The following is a 21,601-nucleotide window of genomic DNA, read 5'->3' as shown; positions in this document are numbered from 1 at the left end:
AAATCTGTCAAATACCATGTGGGTTATGTGAGTGAGTGGGTTATGTCAATGTTGAATCAATGTCAGCCAAATACCTTTCTCACTGTTTCTAATGGTTTTTGAAGTACATTCCGCACACTTCAACAGCACGTGAATTCTAGAGCCTGTAGGGAATTTTATTTCAGAAGCCTTCCTCGTCCTCACGTTGTCACATTCAGGGTTGGCCATAGGCATTTTGCTGCCCTAGGCAAAGTTCAGTATATGCTCTCCTCCCCCCGTCCATCTATAATAGGCCATCTCATGTTTTCCTATTGTTATTAGTTTATTGCATATAACATTTTGGCATTATATTACCCATTAGGTAATGTAGCTTCAATGTACATCTGCTTTGTTCTTTCTTGACTGCATATCTTTTCCTCCCTGTTTTCATTTCCCCTTCAAACTAGTCCCCCAGCTATGGAACTCCTTGCCAGAAGAGATAAATCTAAGCCTTCTCCCTGGAACATGCTCCTAGTACACAAAAACTAAAACACTCAAACTCACAGAAGAACAGAGAAATAACTCTTTTTGAATACTTTGGCATCTAAGGATCAGGGAAAAAATATTACAAATAGGAACCTTAGAAATACCTAGAATTGATTAGATAGAAAAATATATTTCTATAACGAATCATTTTCCATCTATCTTCCTTTCTTTGAATCCCATGCTTTTACCTCCCTTTCTTTTACTGTATTATATTCGTTCAGCCATTTCTTCTTTAATCTGATCTTCTCCATCAACCCTTCCCACCTTTCATTTCTCACAACTATACACACTGCCACATAGAACTGCACAAATACAGCAAACACTTTTCTATATCTGGTTGACTTTTAAGATGAATTCTCTTCAGCTGTCTACAACTCTCCATTATGGTTCACTTTCCACAAACATTTGAGGGATCAAGTTCTTCTTTCATGAATGTTTGTGCAACGCAAATTTCAAACTAACATATACAAGTATCTATGAAAGTCAAATTTTACATTCACTCACATTGAGACAAAAATAACGATTAGTCCTTGTGGCACCTTAGAGACTAACAAATTTATTTGGGCATAAGCTTTCGTGGGCTAGGACCCACTTCATCAGATGCATGAAGTGGAAAATACAGGAGCAGATATAAATACATGAAAAGATGTGAGCTGCCTTACCAAGTATGAGGTCAGTCTAACGAGACAAATCAATTAACAACAGGATACCCAGGGAGGAAAAATAACTTTTGAAGTGGTAATTTACATTGGCCAAACCGGACAGTCTCTATGCAAAAGAATAAATGGACACAAATCTGCCATCAAGAATTGTAACATTCAAAAACCAGTAGGAGAACACTTCAGTGTCCCTGCACACTGAATAACAGACTTAAAAGTGGCCATTCTTCAACAAAAAAACCTTCAAAAACAGATTTCAACGAGAAACTGCAGAACTGGAATTAATTTGCAAACTGGACACCAACAGATTAGGCCTGACTAAGGACTGGGAGTGGCTGGGTCACTACAAAAAACAATTTTCCCTCTGTTGATATTCACACCTTCTTGTCAACTGTTGGGAATGGGCCACATCCACCATGATTGAATTGGCCTCGTTAACACTGACCCCCCCCACACTTGGTAAGGCAACTCCCATCTTTTCATGTGCTGTATATTTATACCTGCCTACTGTATTTTTCATTCCATGCATCTGATGAAGTGGGTTTTAGCCCACAAAAGCTTATGCTCAAATAAATTTGTTAGTCTCTAAGGTGCCACAAGGACTCCTCATTGTTTTTGCTGATACAGACTAACACAGCTATCACTCTGAAACCTGTCACATTGGAACAAATGGACAGATAGACTGATGGTCACCCTGAAAATTATTCTCCTCCAGACTGAAAACAGAAACAACAACAACAACAACATGTGACTTATGTGACAAATCACAACAAAGTAGCATAGGTCAAATATTGAGCATCACATACCCACAGTGATTGGTTCACAGTCAAGCTACATATTTTTTAAAACTGAAAAAATCTTATAAAAATTCCACATGTATGTAATTATTTTAAACAGCGTGTTCAGCATTGATATGAAACCACCAGAGGAAAATGTATTCCGGCAGCACACAAATGACACTCAGCTCTACATCACTCATACATCAGTATTTGGCTTCAGTCAATTGCTGTTCGTCCAGCAGCTGATCTTACACTTTGGATAACTAGCAGCAAGTTCTGTTTCTGTCTGATATGAAACAGGGTATGTAAAGCTGCGTATCATGGTGTCATCTGCATATTACTGGCATTTCAAGCTGTTTCACAGTCTCTCCTTGTTGCTTCATAGAGATACTGGACATTATGAGGGAGAAGATGGATCCCTGTGGGACTTGACAGATGAGTGCTTTGGAGGTGGAGAGTAGGTGCCCAATACGATTCTCTGGATGCCACCTGAGAAGAATTAGTGCAATCTACTTACCCTCCATGTCTCTGAGACTGGTCAACAGGCATGCATGCATGATTGACTAAATCAAATGCTGTGGAAAGGTCCAACACTAGAAGCATGGATGTATAAGCCTTTATGTAGCCAGGACACCTCCTCATAGTTTGAGACATTACTACAATCACAGTATTAATAACACTGTCACCACCACACTCTGATGTGGTGCTTTTTACCAGTAGATCCATTACAAAGGAGATCACTATCATCTCCACTTTACAAATGGGAAAACTGAGCCAAGAGAGGGAAAGTGATCTGCCCAAGAACACCCAGCAGGCCAGCAGACAAATCAGGAATAGAACCCAGGTCTCTGGAGTCCCCATCTAGTGCTCGAGCTGCTAGACCGCACAGCTTTAGCCTGGCGTTTCCCTATGTACTGCACTGCACTCCTGCATGTGGCCACACTACTAACTATCTTAACGGTCCCAATCAACCTCTGTCTGAGTGTAGGTCACTGTCAGTTCTGGGTTCCAATCCCTGTTGAAAAATACTTGGGTGATGATCAGGCAGGGCACCTTGGATAAAGACACTCTAGCCACAAACACAGTGTTTGATTCAATTGCTAATGTAATACATACCTGTGGTTTCCTGTTGTGTGAGAAGTGCACATATTCAAACTCAGTCATGTGTCTCTTTTCCTCTCATATGATTTTGTGAGAATTCGTTGCCCACCCCCTTCCTGTGCAGTAATGTGCATCACTTACAATTCAAGCTATAGAAACATTTTTTGCCTATTTTCAAATGGGATAAATATAAGTGAAGAAGCCAATAAATAAAACCCAAAAACCCACACACAGCACATGTGCAGCATTTAGAGCCAGAGTATGTAAGTAACACAATGGCCTGCACTGTGGATGATGTAAAATCATACCATCCTTTGGGGAAATCAGGGAGCAGTTATTCCTCCTAAGACACAAATCATTCCCAAGCTCCCTGCAGGCAAAACGATGGTGCGCACTGTGCTATCCCTTGGTATGGTGCAACCAGCTCCACAGGCTAATGCAGAGTCCATAATGGACTGGTGAGCAGGATCTCCTCCCGGCCCAGTTTGGGGTGATTTGGAGCTGGAGGGAGGATTAGTCCCTGTCATGGGCAGTGGGTACCATAGGCTGGGGGAGGTTGTGCCTCCCCAAACAGCCAGGTGTGACCCTGCCCATGCTCTGCCCCCAGGCCCCTTGCTTCCACTCTGCGGCCGGGCTCCAGGGACTGGGGCCACGCTGTGCAACCGCCCTCCTAGCGCTCCGGGGCTTGGGGGGGCCCCTCTGGTGGTGCCTCCTGTCCTCCCTCCCAGTGCTCCGGGGCTGAGGGGGCTGCAGCTGCACTGCCCATCCACCCTCCCTCCCAGCACTCCAGGATGTGGGGCGCTAGCCTGGGGCAGGGGCTGGCAGCTATGGGGGGGGCCTCTGGGCTCCAGCGTGGAGCAGAAGGGGCAAGGCTTTGGGTGGAAGGGGCGGAGCTGGGGGCTAACCTTCCCCAGCCGGTAATTCACGTGCCACCCATGGTCCCTGTCCACCATTCATATCAGTGACTGGTCCTTGGGAAAGGGCCTTGGGGTGAGGGAAGGAAACCTCCTTACATGACCCCCCTCACATACAGGCTAGTGCCAGACAAAATCTGCTCCTTAGCATTTAGTTTGTTGTTCTGGGGGATTTTGCTGACAGCTCCAGAAGTGACTATCAATCACTGAAACATCCCCTCAGACGTTTCTAAAGCAGAGGCTTCTCACAATTGTTGTTATTGCTTGACTGAGCCTTCATGGTTTTTCACACTGTGCTGAAACAGAAGCTAAGATTCCCAAAACTGCCGTCTGCTCAAGAAATTATCAAATTATTTCAATTGAATTGGGGATGACCAGTACTGTCCAAAATCTCCCAGCTGAGATGGAAAGCGGATTTCTCCTGTACAGAGAGCAAGGCGGCAAATACATACAAGAGTGTCAATTTTTCGTACAGCTTTTCCGGAAACCATGGACATAATCTATTATCATAAAGGAAACCAGACTTTAAAACGTAAATACTAAAGATAGATTTCAAGCTCCTTACTCCAGCTCCAATACTGTCCCACACTTTTCTTCTTTTGTAAATATTACTTATTTTTACAGAGACAAGGTGGGTGAGGTAATACATGTTACTGGACCCACTGCTGTTGGTGAGAGAGACAAGCTTTTGAGCCACACAGATACCACCAGTGAGCTCTGTGTTTTGGGGGAACCAGGGCGCAGTGTCTGGCCTGTCTGACTCATGAGGGACATACACACACCCCGCCAGTCTCTGCTTGAACCAAGACTGATCAGAGAAAAGTCTTGCAGAGATCAGTGAAGGGCATTTGGAGACACACCTAGACCCCTCCTGACAAGGGTGACAATATTAAGACATCTCCATTTGCATACAGAATGGAGAGCACAGACAACTCCCCTAGCCTCATCTGCATGAAAGATGGGACAGGGATTAGCATACAGAATGGAGAACAGAGACCCGTACTGAACTCTGGGACCAGAAAAGCAGGGAAGCACTGCATCATGGGAATCTCTGCTCCCAATGTTAATGAACCTATGCCTGCCCACACCCAGCTCAGCAGTTATCAGACCAATTCTAGTTATGAATCCTTGATTGATATCCAAAATACTGAAGCAGTCTAGTTGCATTGTGAGCTCCCTGGAAGAAAACACCACCCCATAGCCAAGAGCGATCAGCTCCTATTGTCTAGCCTAAAGAAAGCCCTTGAGTCATCAGTTCATCTATAAACAAATCTAGTGTTCTCCCTTGAACCATTGTTATTTCTCTACAAAAACCCCTACCTATGTTCAAGTAAGTGTTCTGATGCTTAGATCCAAACTATGCATCAGCTCCACTGGGACTCCATCTTCTCCTGACTGATCGTGCTGGGGACTCTGCCTGTCTCCAGCACTCAGGACCCTGAGCTACCACCATCACCTGAGAACCCCGACCAGTTCAAGCCTCATGGAGTGATGAGATCCCCTTCTTTCTCTCTCTCTGTTTTCCTTTCTACCTTAGGTATTAACCTTTAATAATGTATGTTATGTTGGTTTAAGCTCTCCTTGTGTAGTTATCACTATTATTCAATAAATAACTTCTATGGTTACGCTGGTTGCTTCTCTCTCTCTTGCTGAACTTTACTCTTTTGTGTTTTTAGCTTCCCCCATTTACTCTACAGCAACACTTCTTTTACCTAAGCTAAAGATCCCTTCAGTGCATTTTAAAAAATGTGGGCCATGATAGTTTATTAAAACCCCTTCACACTGTCCATTTTACCAGTGTGCAACTGCTAGGGTATTAGTGTGTAAACAGAAGCTGTCTCCTTTGTCATCAGCCTGCTGCTCCTGCCACATCCATTCAGTCTCAGCACAACTGCTCAAGGGCCTTCACCCAGGACAGTCAGTAACAAACAGCACTGGCTGCCTATGGCTCCCTAAGTGCAATTTAAGGTCTTACAGTTGGGAATTAAAGCTTTAGATGTAGGGAGCAGAGTATCTTCAGAACACACTGTCACCTTATGTCCCTTCAGATCAGCCAGGATCTGTGGGATCTGCACTGCTGACTATTCCCAGGGTGGGAGACAGAGCTTTGCCATTAAGAGCCTGTGGCTCTGAAACACATTTTGTCTCAATATTCTAAGAGGTATGTTTATAGAATCATCTAGGGCAAAGGTCAAGACATTATTTTCTTTGTACTTTGTATTGCTGCTGGATTGTATTTTTATTGTACAGCATGTTGGAGAAGGGGGTTTCTCCCCTAGTTTTAGGTTATGTTGCCTTACTTGTGATTACAGCTATTTTACTTATATTTTCTATTAAGGCCAGGGTTGTGAGTTCAATCCTTGAGGGGGCCACTTAGGGATCTGGGGCAAAAATTGGTCCTGCTAGTGAAGGCAGGGGGCTGGACTCGATGACCTTTCAAGGTCCCTTCCAGTTCTAGGAGATTGGTATATCTCCAATTATTACCTTTATTACCTTTTATCAGTTGATGCCACAAGCTAATGTATGTCCCGGACAGAACAAGAGAAGAAGAACAGGATGACTAGAAAGGAGACAATAGCTATTGACACAAAAATAATTTGGAGTAATAAAAGTTGGAGCTGGAAGAGACATTCAAGGTGCCTATGTCCAACCCCTGAAATCTAGTGCAGACTATACAAATAGCACAAGGAGGAACAGATCATTTTTTATTATTGGCGCAGCAAGGAAGTACAAAAAGAAGAAGACTATGCAATAGGATATAAATAAATCTTTAAACGTCGTACTTTAACAGAGCGTGGCAGCAAAACATAAAACATTAGTATAATTCAATTTTATGGTGTTTAATGTTTTCCACATAAACTCTATCCCAAATTGCTTTCCACAGTTGAAAAATACACTTGGAATGAAAATAGTAGAGAAAGAGGGAAAAAATAATATACAGGCAATGGAGATTTGAAAAGTGACAAGTGAATGAGATGGGAACACACCAGAAACTACAGAGGAGAAGGCTCTTGCACTAACAGTGGTGAAGGGATACAGTGAAGGCGAGTGTGGGACAAGCCAAGGAAGCAAAAAAGGAACAAAGAGTTACAGTGTCTGTTCTGACTCTCATGATTGTATGAGGAGACGCACAATATCTGGTGTTTTACTGAAAGTCCCCATTGTGGGAAACAAGTGATCACATGAGAACCTCAGCTTCCTTTTTTTTTTTCCTTCCCCTCAGAAGACTGTTTCATGGTTGCAGAAAAAAGGTTGAAAATGTGACTGAGTGCACCCTAAAGACTCCACACACAAAATGAGGAGGTAAATGAAGAGTATTCAATTTTATTTTTTTTAAGACAACCTCAGGATTTACCCCTCAGGATTGGGGTTGGCAATACTGAAGACTACAGTAGGCAAGATGCTCAGATACCACTTCTGATGAGAATAATAATGCCTAGACAGAGGGTTTTAAAAGATAAGCAAGGCAATTGTTAATTTCCGTGAGGATGAGACATTGTGATCGCCGCCCTTGCTTGTATATGTGCAAACGGCAGATACTCTACAAGCGCATGAATTTGAAGAGCAGGTACTTGAGGAACCCCTAAAGGAGGGAATTACAAAAGTCAGAGTGAAAGAAGGAAATGAAGACATTGATGGGATTTTGTCAAAGGTGAAATAAAGGCAGTGGCATAATTGGTCAAAATCACTGAGATGGTCATAGATCTGCAGAAAGAAAGAAAGAAGAGATTTGGGAGAAGTAAAGCTCACATTCAAGCATCACACCAAGACAGGAGGCAAATGAGCTGCCTGAGTCAAGAAGCAAAATACAGAGAGTGCACTTGTGTTTAAGGGGGCTTCATTTGCCCGAGATATTTAGATGAAGGAAACTGAGTTTAGTCAGTCAAGAAAGATAAGCAGAGAGAATGGATAGAAAGGAATTATTAAAGGTGCTGAAAGATGTACACAGTTGTTACCTGTGTCAAAGTAGAAGGTAAGACTAGAAATAATATAAGAAAGAAAAGGTAGATGGAAAAAAGTAAGGATGAAAAATTGAAACTTGTGAGACTCCATGGAAGAGGAGGAGCCTGACACAGAAGAGAAACCAGAAGATGTAGTTTGATAAAGAAGAATGGAACTTAGAAAGAAACAGGGGACACTCGCATATTATGGGCATGGAGGCAGTCCAGCAGGATGGAGTGGTCCAAGTTGTACAAGCAGCACAGTCTTTGACAAGCAGTGCATGAGGGTGCCACTACATATATACACTATTACGCATAAAAGATGTGTATTAAAAGAATAAGTTGCAGTCAAGCAACTTCAAAATTAGAAAATGCCAGAATTAAGATGGCCTATGCAACCTTAATTAGGTCCCCTTGCGAGTATGCATTATGAGACCATCTTTAATTACATGATCACAAGAACCCCCGCCCCTTCCCCAGGCCTACTGCCTCATTCACTGCACAGACAGGATTGTGGAGAGAGGAAGGCTGTTGTCTGTAGGATCCCTGTATCATTGTTTACACACTGACAGACTCTTCAGAGAATTTAGCTGCTCAATAGATCCCTACTGAGCATACATAAGATTTTTCTGGAGGCTATAAACTGGCCAAATTTGGGCATTTTTTTCATAAGGAGACAAATAGTCACAGCCCTGACACAAAAGGCACCCTAACCCCTGCAAAGTTTCAAGTCCCTGTGCCAATGCATAGGGGCATTACAGATTCTCAATGAATGATTATAAGCATTAATTAAACAGGGGCAAAACATTTTCCCCCAATCTCACTTTTGGAAATGGTTGAATTGTTTTACCTGAAGCTTTCAAAAAAATTCAGTCTGAGGAAGCAATCTGGCAGGGAAATGTGCCAAACTTTAACCATTTGGGCTGAAAAGTGGTAAGAAACTGGAAACGAAGTCTTATAATGGGATGTGTCAGGCAACCTTGACTGCAGGTGACTACCTACAAGCTTTGATTTTAATTATGCAAGACAAATATAAGAGCAACCAAATTAAGACTCTGAGGTGACATCTTAAAAGTAATCTGCAAGAGTTCTGTAATGTATAAGTGAAGCATGGCCTAGTTACTCAATGATGAGAGCAGAACTGGGAAACAGAAGATCAAGAAGTTATCTCCATCTCTACCACAGACATCCTTTGTGACCTTAGACAAGTCACTTATCCTCTCTGCACCTCAGTTTCCCCTGGGCAATGTGCAGCCAATCATGTGAAGTGCAACAGTCCTCATCACCTATTAACTTCAGTGAGAGCTGGGGATGCTCAGCAGCTTTCAGTTCGTCACAGCACAGGACCCAATAAATTTACCTACAATATCTCATAGAGGCATTGTGAATCTTAATCCATTAATGTTCATGAAAGCATTTTGACAGCCTTTGATAGAATACAAAGTATTATCATTAAGCAATAACACTTCAGTCAAGCTTGCTACAGCACTCATCTTACTTTCAGTGGCTCATAACATCCTCAGAAATACATCTCATGATTAGTATGACTTGTGAGGAAGCCCCCTAATCCCTTTGTGACATGGCTATGCTCTGTCCCCATCCTCTGATACCCTAGAAACTGCTCAGACCCACTTTTGCCATGTGAGTACAGGCTATATTTTATTCTAAACCCATCCACCAACACCAGCATAGTGCATCATCACAGCTTTAACCTCTACTTCTTTTGGTACTTCTTTGCTAAGGTCACACTCACTCCTTTGTCCCAGGCTCAACTAGCCCTGTCCTCCCACTTTGTAATGCTTGCTTCCTGGCTTTTTATCAGGTTGGTCAGCTGAGGGCTAATTAATTCCTTATCTCCCCCAGCTTCTCCTTCTGATTATCTAATTATTCAGTCAGCCCTTACTGAGGGGGAACTAATTGAGGTTACAGTGATCAGAGTGTTGACCCACCTGTCAGATCTCAACACTCTGTCACACCTTTACACAGCTCTGTATCACACCAAGAATTCCATAAGGCAGCAGACATTTTATTATGCTTGTTAATCAACAGTGAAGCAAGTAAGGACAAAATAGTACAAGATAATGCAACCCTGCCATTGAATCAGTGCAGGGATTGGGTGATAAAATATCACCATATTGAAATGTAATCCGTATTCAAAAGGACATAATAAACTGCCAATCTTCAGTTCATTTATTCACCACAGTGAAGACTGAAGGACTTCAGGGCTGATCCAAAGCCCATTAAAGTCAATTCCTATCAAAATCAGGGCCCCCAAAATGTCCGTCTTGTCTAAGAAGTTAGTTAATGCATAAAAGACATTCACCAGTGATAATACACTCAAATGTGCAAAACCTACACATACTAGATTACTTCAAACCTGGTATGTGGCCCAAAGTATATCAATGGACAAAATTATCAACTCATCATTTTCTTTTATTTTGGGGAACTAGCATCTCTTAGAATCATTGTGTTAAGAACAGCAGAAGAACATTCTCCAGGGGAAACCTCAGGGCCTTATAAATTAAGCTCCTTGCCTCAGTCCAAGGAAGAGGGAGGACACCCCTTTTTTCCAAAGGCTTGACTATGTGAGTTGGCAAACTTGATTGTTCAACAACATAAAGTCTTATTTTTTAAAATGTTTTCTTATGTCTGGTTTGAGTTTTTAGTGTCTGTTTTTATATTTTCCCACAGTGGTAATTAATGGAGCTCCACTGGGAAGGGACGTTTAAAGTGTAGAATCTAGCCTTGGAAAAATCAGCTTGCCCCTTGCCTGGAGGGTGAATAATTGATTTTGACAAACAAGTAAAATATTCATTTTTTTCCTCCTCCTTGATATGGTGGTGAAATAGATTTTGTGTCATGGCTGTTTGATTTAAACACTATTTTACCAGAGTGCTCTAATCATACATATTAAAAAAAAACGCACTAATAGCTGATCCCAGGGGGTAGTGATATACAACTTCTCTTTTAAATCCTACAAGGCTCAGTCTTCTCCCCACTCTTATTCTATATCTACTTCAAGCTGCTGGGAGAAATCATGAGACAATATGGATGGACTCAAATGTCAAAGACAGCCAACTGTATCTACCCTTTAGATCTACTATAAATCAATTCCATTGCCCAGCTGTTCCAGAGCCTGACCAAGATCAGCACCTGGATGAAGATCATCTGGGTGAAACTAAATCCTAGCAAGATGGGTGTTATGTGGTAGGGAAACACTTTGAAAAAATAGCTGCCCCTACTGAGGTCATGCTCTCTTAAGCCATCAAGATGGTCTTCAGCTTTGGGATGCTTTGGAACTCAGACAGTGATGCCGTCTTATACCAAGAGGCCATACTCCACCCTGTCAGGTTCTGACTTGGCCCTGGTCTCCCATATATTCATAACTTCAAGGTTTGGTTATTGCAATATAGAGTTGGCACTTTTCATGCAAATGCACTATTAGTTGAGATCACCAACCCTTAAAAAACTTCAGTTAGCTCAAAAAGGTGTCAGCCTGCCTTCTAAGCAACACAGGTCACCAAGAGTACATTCTCCCTGCGCTTAACTATCTTCTATTGAACGTCAAATCAGACTGAAGGTCTCTGGCCCACATCCACAAATGCACCTAGGCACCTAGATCTGGGGTTTCAGGCACCTATGTCCCAGTTTTAGGTTCCACTGCAATCCACAAAACCCCTGCTCAACTGCCACCTAACCCTGTATGTGCCTAAACTTACGCAGCGCGTAAAAGTTCCCTAGGCACTTATGTTTCTGCATCTGGGCACGCACCCTGCTTTCTCCCTCTAGGTGTCCTGAGGCCTACCTCCTGCTTGAGCTCCATTCAAAACCTGGCTCCCAGAGGAAGAAGAGGTGGTAGTGCCCACTTTATAACTCTTAGTCTCGTGGTTAGACCATTCAGCTATGATGTGGGAGATCCAGATTCAATTCCCCCCTCTACCTGAGGGGTGTCAAAGTCAGACTCAGGACTCACAATTTGTCAGACCACTCTGTTTTATTAGCAAAGCGCTCTGCTAATACACCCAGATAGTTTGGGCCTTGCATGCCACTCACATTATCTTATTTATACAGATAAAAAGGGCGGGAACTTAACAAGATAACAAAAGGGAGCAGAATCTGATAAGTTTACCTGGGCTAGATATGCATATCTTATTTCCTTACTAACTATTACCGATCTCCTGTTAATGTCCCACCATTAGCTTAAGTGGACCCATTGTTTCATATCTTAATGTTTCTCTTCCTGACAACTATATTTCAACATTCCTTATTTCTTTAATCCATTCTATTTTTACAATATAATTCATTCTACTTTCACAGGGGGAAAAGAGAGGATTTGAACAGGGGCCTCCCACCTCTTTTCTCCCTAACAGGCAGAGAGGGGAATTGAACTTGGATCTCCTTCATTCCAGGTGAGTGCTCCAGCCACTGGGCTAAAAAGGCATAATGTGCACTCCTCCAGCTACTTTGTGTGGAGTAAAGCAGGTGCCTAAAAAAACCCAACTTGGGAATCTAAACTGTCTGATTCCAAGAGATGGGGTTCTGCCTGGTTCCAAAAGATCACAAGGAGAGATAGGCTCCTCTCCGCAGCCCAGACTTAGGCACTTATCTCTGTCAGATGGTGGGGCTTTGGACACAACCCCTCTTGTTGGCTTGTCCTATTGGCAAATTTAGGCTGCTCCCGGCCTAGTGTGCTGACTTTTGTGGATGACATTTTTAGGCCTCGTCTCTCTCCAGGCACCCCATAGGAGCCTAAGCACTTCACTCAGACACTCTGGATAGCAGTGTTATTCCTGTGATTTTTTTCAGACACCTAAAAACTAGGCATCATGATGCTGAACCTCAATGGTACTTATGTCTCTTTGTAGATCCAGGCCTCTGTCCTTTCTCTTCAAAGCCCTCCATGGGCTATGGCTATGCTACCTAAGAGGCTACCTCACCTCACAAATAATCTGATTCCCCACAACATATCTCTTCGTTAGAAATTCTGGATCTGTCAATCCTAATCATGACTTCCACGTATGCTGGAGCCAGAGTTTTCAGCTGCTGGCTGGCTCATGGCTATGGCACTGACTCCAACAGGAACTGAGAATGACCACGAACCTCCGCAACTTCCAAGGTAAATGCAAAGCTTACTTTTTCACCTAGCCTTTCCCGAACAGCAATAATTATTTTGGACAGCTGAATAATTTCTTGTCATTTATTATTTATTTGTACACCTTGGAAGCACCAAAGCAGTACTAGATGCTGCCCACACAAACATGAAGGAATAATCCCTGCCCTGAATAACTCACAATGCTGTCTGATAGTCATTAAAAACAAACAGTTTCAAGTTAGTTACTTGTTGTACTTCAGAACCAGTGACCCTAAGCATCCCCTGTAGTCACACCCTACACACTATTGTAATAATCTTTGTACAAGATATATCTTGTGAGGTATCATTTGAAAATAACTCACCGATCATTAATATTCTTGCATGACATATATATATGGTGTGTATTAAGAGTTATGGATATATGCTGGAGAGATGACTGAAATGTGTTAAACAGATCTACTTTAGACAAAGGAAAGTGTATTTGATTCTCTGACCAGCCTGATCTTCAAAGACAATGACAATGAAGGTCCATTTTTACATATCAGGTAAACAAAGCTATTAAACTAACAAGTGGGGGAAGAACAAGCATGGAGCTTCCTTCATCACTAGCATCCATGTTGCCTTCCTCAAGGTTTGAATAAACTTTACTTTGAGGGTTAGCCCTCAGAAGAATCCACTTCAAAGGTTTACCGGTCTATAAAGAACTGGGGGTGTCACTAAATCTCAGGTGATAAGCAATTTAATGAACTGATTGTATACAATATTGCTGTATTATAAAAGTGTATAGAGACATGTTTTCTGAAAGCTAATGAGACACTGGTGATTAATATCCGTGAAATGTAGTAACACTAAATGAGGAAATGATATTATGCTTTAAAATCTGGTCAATTTCCCTCCCAGACAGGACAGATGGCCACTATTTACCTGTCTCCAATGCAAATGAAGCATAGTGGAATCAAAACAATGGAATCTCTATTTACATAGAAATCAGCAACGGGATAGGAAGTTCACAGGAAAGGAACAACAGCATGAGGTCATCCTGTCTCTTGAAACAAAGTAATTGAACTTTGGAAGATATAAGGAAAGACAGAAACTAGACAGACAAGAAAACTCAAGCTCTTCCAAGCTGACAAAGATGAGTCCTTAAACTAAGGGGACTGATGTAGTCTCTGGAAACTGAATATAGGTGAGAAACTCACTTAGGCAAAAGTCTTTCACCTAGGAAGACAAGGAAAGCCAGCTCCTTATACTTCTGTGAACGGTCCTGAGGGAAACATCAGCCATGGCTGAGAAGAAGAAAACTGGTAAAAGAAACTAGCTCAAAGCCTGTACTTTGCTAGGTTAAGTTTTAGACTTTTAGGTGTGTTTTCACTTCTATTTGCTTGTAATCCTTTCTAACTTTAGTCCTTCTACTTGGCATCTTTTAACCTATGTCCTGTTAAGAAATGTTTTATTTTTACTACAAATCAACTCTGCTGTGTTTAAAGGGAAGGGTGTATTTACCCAAGTTAAATTGTAAGCTGTATGTGCTTTTGTGTCTTTAGAGGAACAAACAAACCTTATTATTTCTCTGAAATGTCCAGGCAATAGCTGGATATTACAGAGCACACAGTTTTTTGAAAAAAACCCTGAGAGCTGGGGTGTGTGTCAGGGTCACCTTGCTGATTGTAACCGAGGCTGGTGGTAGCTAGAGTTTTAGTCCTACTATTCAAACTGAACAATATTAGTTGCATATATTGTGCAGAAACATGGACTCATGGCTAGAGCACCTCTTGTGGATAGACATGGCAGGCTCTCCTCACCGCCTGCCACTCTAGCCCTGCAGTGGTCTGCCTCTTCTCATCCAGCAAGTCATGTTCAGTCCCACACCTTCCATACCCTAACAGAAAGTGCAGTGTCCTTAGATCAGGTCTCTGGCCCCTGATTCTGGACCCAATCGTCTTTACACCCTCTTATCTCAAGGCTTTCAGAAGTCCTTACCTCTTTTGTCAGGGGTCTTCTCATCACCACCTTCCTCTGCGGCTAGTAAGGGAACCCATTTCAAACCCTCTTCTAAGAGTTCCCGTCAGGGATCCCATAGAAAGCAGCCAAAGTTCATCTACTCAGGCCCTTGGTTGCCTCACAGAACCACTTCTTATCTTAACCTGCTTCTAGACCTTTCCCACATCCCCTTCTTAGGCTTAATTCTCCTCAGGCTCTTCACCCCCTCCTGAGCTCTACAGAGGTCTTTGCCATTTCAGCACTGCATCCCCAGGCTCTCTCACTGGAGGCCCAGCTCCCACCAAGATGCTGACCCTCAGGGCTTCTTCCCTGAAGTCCCTTCTCCTACTCCAGACCTTCAACTTCACTTAGCCCCCAAAGCTGTCTATCTGTGGGTTGGCCTTCCCTCGGGCCCATTTCAGAGTCTCCGTTACTCTCTCCTACTAGGACCCTTCCCAAGATAGGAACTCCTTTCTGAAGCACCTCTGCCAACTGAGCCTTTTGAGCAAACCTTCTCATTCCCTTAGCTGGGTCCACTCATTGCACAGGGCCACCTGATCCCCAGATGATTAGGATCAGTTGAGAGGGTAGCTGATCATCACAGGCAAAGCTGAGCCTGAATCCCCTTTTAAAGGGCTGGCCAGCCTGTGACAAGCTTATTTCACCATCCTTGACCAGTAGGGCGCCTCCTTAGCTTTCCAGGTTTTCTTCCTGAGCAGGATAATGAAGGAACCCTTGCACACTTGTTTAAATATTTCTAAAGCACTGAGTAAGACAGTATATAATAATCATGAGATGCACAATGAAGTAAATAAAGTAAGAAAATGAACTGGGGAAGAAAAATGAGACAGTGAGATTGTGATAAATAGATGGTTTACCCATCACAAATCCATGGATTGCCTTAAAAATTTACTGTAATTATACAGCCTTATTAATGGGTCTCACAAACACCCATTCACTTTAATCTCCTTTTCCATGTCTCATCTATTTCATTTCCGTTGTGCAGTAAGACTTCAGTAGAGTTATCAGAATTGGCACTGAGTTTCCAGTGAAGTCAGTAAGCTTGATTGGAGGCAGAGTGCAAGTTGTACCCCTTGTGTCAGCAAAGATAGTGGCACCTTTGGAGGCGTTCACCCTTAGATTCTTCAACTAGTTCTGTTTGTCAGGGTTCCAGCAAGGGAGAGTAACACCATAGAAGCCTTTTCATCCTGTGCCTGCTTGCTGTAGTCCCCCAGGAGGAGCAGGGATTGCATGCCACTAGAAGCCCTGTGACTGGGTTTCCACCAGTGAAAGAAAGGCATGAACAGGACCCACTGGAGTTTTCAGTTATACTGGTGACCTTCTGGAGTCTGTATCTGGGCCCCAATTCAACAAAGCACTTAGCATGTTTTGAACTTAAAATCCTATTGAAGTCAATGGGACTTAAGCACAGGCCTACAGTTAAGCACATGGTTAAGTAGTTTGTTGAATAGGGATGGAATGCTGAATTGTGACTGTGTGCATTAGGCATTACCTGCAAATACAGTCAACAGTCACCATTTTCTTATAAAGAATGGCAACGTGAGACTCAAGGATCCCACTATGCCTCTCTTTTATTGCAATATGCAATTTGCTTTAGAGTGTGGCTACAGATTATAAATCCTTCAGGAAATGAATGATTTAACTATTGTTTAGTTTGCAATATCTTACATTCTGATAAGAGCCATATACAGTTATAGAGCTAACAGTAATAATAAATAGTAGCATCCCTTTAGCTGATAGAAATAAAGGCTGTATTAAGTTAGCCTAGTCACTTATTATATATTAGAGAGTCTCAAGTAGGGAAAAAACCAGGGCGCATACTTACACAGATACACTTAGTGACCACTGGTTTAGTTTATGATGGGAAAGATTAGGTGAATCTCACAGAACAAAATTCAATACATTAAAAAAAGATAATGCATTTACAAGGTATAATACAAGGAACAAAGTTAAATTATGCAACACAACGCAATGTAAGAATATGAGGTTTTAAATATACAAAGAGGTAATTAAACATACAAAGAGGTGAGTCCCCGTGACTTAGGCTGTTACATGAAATGTCGTGTTTCCAACAAAGTTTTTAAAACCCAGGACACCAATAAATATTTAACTAAAAAAGATTGTCCCATGTACAAAATAGTTGGAAAAACTATTTTCTCTCCAACTCTCGAGCTTACAAGTCTTAAACTAGTATCTTCTGGCTTCAGTGTAGGACAATTGTTTCCTGAATTAATGATGCTGTTCTTGAAACCTCTGAAGCCAAAAAGGCATCTAAGATTCTTATAATAAGCCTCCCCTTCTAAACAAATTCCATTCATCAGTCACATTTTATAATTTTCTGTGACTGATCATAGTGCCAACAATTGCTATTAAAAAAACTCATCCACACTCCAAAATAAGCAAAATTGTGCCTCTTGATATCAGAGATTCCTAATGCAACATGCTAAATGCCTAGCAAGAAAAGGGTTAAAATTTTCTTATAAATTGGTTAGAATACCAGGTTTAAAAATAAACACACTTAAAAGTTAACACAGCGGAACTAACCCATGTAGGCACAGTAAGTCTTCCCTAGAGGAATGTGTCTCATTTCAGACTTTTTTTTCTTGGTTTCACATACTGTGTCATGAATTTCTTGTTCATAAAATGTAAAAATACATCAATTTTCTGTCTTAGAGACAAACTGCAGTGCAAACTACCTTAATTTTAAAATGTGATCATTTAGCAATAGCTTTCTTCTATATTAAGTTCTAGTGTAAACCCTGTTACACCAGCCTCTTGACTCAACACTACTAGCTCAAGCTATTGTGTCACAAAATCCTGGCCAGAGACAATAGTAGTATTTTTAGTTCCAAATCTCCCAGATTACTGTGTTCACTGGCCAGGAATTCTCCAATGCAGTAAACTTAATTAGAACACTCTCGCAACTACCAAATTCCATGATGCCTATATCTCACAGCTACTGAAATCCTCTGGAGGGCATCAGAAACTTACATGTTTTATGAGGACTGTATGCCTGGATGGCCTCTAAGATCAGGGATGGTGCAAAGCTAACTGGAACCGGGATCCACCTCAAAACTGAGGACTCTCAAAAGCTCCTAGGTGGACTAGACATATTTCTTTCAAGATGCATACAGCCCTCTGACCAGGGGCGGCTCTAGGGATTTTGCTGCCCCAAGCACGGCAGGCAGGCTGCCTCCAGTGGTTTGCCTGCAGAGGGTCCGCTGGTCCCGCAGCTTCGGCGGACCTGCCGCAGGCGTGCCTGCGGGAGGTCCTCCGAAGCCGTGGGACCAGCAGACCCTCCGCAGGCAAACCACCGGAGGCAGCCTGCCTGCCGCCCTCGCAGCGCCGGCAGAGCGCCCCCCCATGGCTTGCCACCCCAAGCACACGCTTGGCGTGCTGGGGCCTGGAGCCGCCCCTGCCTCTGACAGACGCTTTCTTAGCTTAGTAGGCAAAAAGAAAGGGGAGAGGAAAGCATGCTGGCTTTGGAAAGGATAAAGCCTTTGAAGATGAACCTGAGAGAAAGAAAAAGTGTCACTGAAATAATATCATAGTTACGGTTGCCTTAAACTCAGAGCTGACTAGAAGAGATTTGAAAAGAAAATAGATTCATTTAATGTAAAAATGAAGGATTTGGTCATAACAGCAAAAATAGAACAGTGTCTGTCTGTCTAGGTCAGGGGTTGGCAACCTTTGGCACCCAGCCCATCAGGGTAAAGCCGCTGGCAGGCTGGGCTGGTTTGTTTATCTGAAGCATCCCCAGTCACGGAGCCTCGCAGCTCCAACTGGACGCGGTTTGCCATTCCTGGCCAATGAGAGCTGCAGGAAACAGTGGCTAGCATGTCCCTGGGTCCACGCCACTTCCCACAGCTCCCATTGGCTGGAAACGGCAAACCGTGACTAGTGGGAGCTCCGGGAATCCATGCCTGCAGATGCTCCAGATAAACGAACCGATCCAGCCCACCAGCGGCTTTATCCTGATGGGCCAGGTGCCAAAGATTGCTGACCCCGACCTACGGCCATGTCTACACTACAGAGTTAAGTGGACTTAAGTTATGTCGATGATCATAAACTGCTGTAATTATATCTCTCTTGCATGTTCACACCACGCTCCCTTTGTCGGCAGAGCATGTCCACAGTTGATGCTCTATCATCTCTAGCAGAGAGAGCAGTACACAGTGGATAACTATCCCACTGTGCAACTTGCCACCTTCTGCCGCTATGAGCTCTGGGAATGGATTGCAGTGCAGCACAGGAGCATGCTCACCTTCCCATGACACAGTTTTCTCCGTACCTTCATTCCATGAGCTTCCAATTATGTTTTGTGCCATTTTTCAGCTTCCCCTGTTTACTGTGTGCCCGCTATTTCTGCCTGAAAGCATGGATCCTGCACCACTTTCCAGTCTTGTGATGAGCGTTATGAACACAATGCAGCTGATCCTGCAGTATTTCATGAGCTGTGAATCTGAAAATGAATCTGTGGTGCCTGCCTTGCTGTATGCCATGGAAAGAAACAATTCAAGATTGATGTTGGCATTCACGGAGCAGCTGCACATGGTGGACTATTAGTACTGGGATCACAAAACAAGCACTGAGTGGTAAGATCACATCGTGATGCAGGTATGGAATTATATGCAGTAGCTGCAGAACTTTCAGATGTGCAAAGCCACCTTCCTTGTGTAGAGCTCACCCCTGCACTGCCGCACAAGGATATCAAAATGAGAGCTGCCCTCACAGTGGAAAAGTGAATGGCAATCGCTGTGTGGAAGCTGGCAACTCCAGACTGCTACTGGTCAGTCAGGAATCAGTTTGGAGTTGGAAAGTCCACCATGGGGGTTGTGGTGATGCAAGTGTGCGGGACCATTAATCGCCTCCTGCTATAAAGGTCTATGACTCTGGGCAATGTGTGGGAAATAGTGGATGGCAATGGGATTCCCTAACTGCAGCAGAGTGATAGAGTGCACACATATCCCAATTTTGGCCCCAGATCATCTTGTGATGGAGTACCTCACAGAAAGGGATACTTCTCTATGGTATTTCAGGCGCTGATGGATCACCAGTGTCATTTCACTGACATCAACACGGGGTGGTCAGGGAAGGTGCCTGACGCATGCATCTTCAGGAACACTGGCCTATATAGAAAGCTGCAAGCAGGGACTTTCATTCCAGACCAGACGATTCCAATACGGGATGTGGAAATGCCCATAGTGATCCTAGGAGACCCAGCGTACCCCTTACTCCCATGGCTCACGAAGCCTTACACAAGAAACCTTGACAGCAACAATGAGCACTTCAACAACAGGCTCAGCAGGTGCAAAATGACCATAGAATGTGTGTTTGGCAGATTAAAGGGTCGCTAGTTCTGCCTTTTTGACAGGTTACACCTCAGTGAGGAAAATATTCCCGTGGTCATAGCAGCCTGCTGTGCTCTGCATAACATTTGTGAAGCTAAGGGGGAAAAGTCTTCCCAGGGGTGAAGTATTGAGGTGGATTGCCTGGCCGCTGTTTTTGAGCAGCCATATACCAGGACTATTAGAGGGGTTCAGTGGGGAGCTATTTGAATCAAGGAGGCTTTGAAGCAGTATTTTGACAATAAGCCCCAGTAGTGTGTTTTTCTGTCATGCATTCAGCCAAGCATTGTTTACTTGTCACCTTGAATGACCCTGGTAATGATTGCTGCCTGAGCGTTAATTGTAGTCTGCAAATGTGCCCATTGCCATTGTGTATGGATTTTAGCAACAACCACCATGTGTAGGACACAAAATCATTGTATTTCTAAGACTAAATTTTTATTAAACGGTAATACACAGATTTCCATTTCGTATAAGGGACATGACACTGAGGAGCACTCTCTCAAATGAGGCTCTCACAGCTGTGTGTAAGTCCAGCTGTCGTTATGAAACATATTCCTAAGGGTGGAGTGCAAGTGGTACTGCAATGGACTGGGAATATGTGAGGAACATAGGGAGAGGGGGGAAGGGAGGAGTTTGGGGAGGGCCTGAAACGCAGTTGTGTATGGGCTGTAGAGGGAGTCAAGCATGCATGTGTTCCAACTGCAGCGAAGTCAGGGAGCTCAGCATCTCTGCTTGGTCCTCCACCAGTTTTATCATCCACTCCTGCTCCATCTCCTCTACTGGCTATCTATTCTGTTTTTCATTAATTGTCTCTCTCCACGCTCTGTGCTTGCTATCTGCAGCATCAGAGGATTGCAGCACGTCTCTAAACATGTCCTCCTTACTCCTCCTCATTCACCTCTTTATCTGATGGAGGCACTCCGCTGTTGTGTAGGAGCTGGCCCTCAAGGGCACATCTGCAGAAGCAAAATAAATAATACACAGAGTACACTCACAACCTTGAATCATAGAAGTTACATACACCTCTTTCTCACTTTCCCTTGGCAAGCACCCAGCACAGTGAGAGCCCTAAACACAGTGAATTTGGCCTGGGGGGGTGGAGGATGGGAGGCAAGATGGGACAAAAGGGTCTGGGTGGTTTCAGAAAGGCATCATTACAAGCACCTAGGGACACTAATCTGAATATTGGCACCGTTTTACACAGGCAGGGGTGATTCAACCTGATATCGCACTCCTGAGGGTAACTGAGGATGCAAGGG

The sequence above is a fragment of the Mauremys mutica genome, chromosome 2 (assembly GCF_020497125.1).
Source record: "Mauremys mutica isolate MM-2020 ecotype Southern chromosome 2, ASM2049712v1, whole genome shotgun sequence".
Lineage (NCBI taxonomy): Eukaryota > Metazoa > Chordata > Testudines > Geoemydidae > Mauremys > Mauremys mutica.
Note: the sequence above shows the minus strand (reverse complement) of the source record.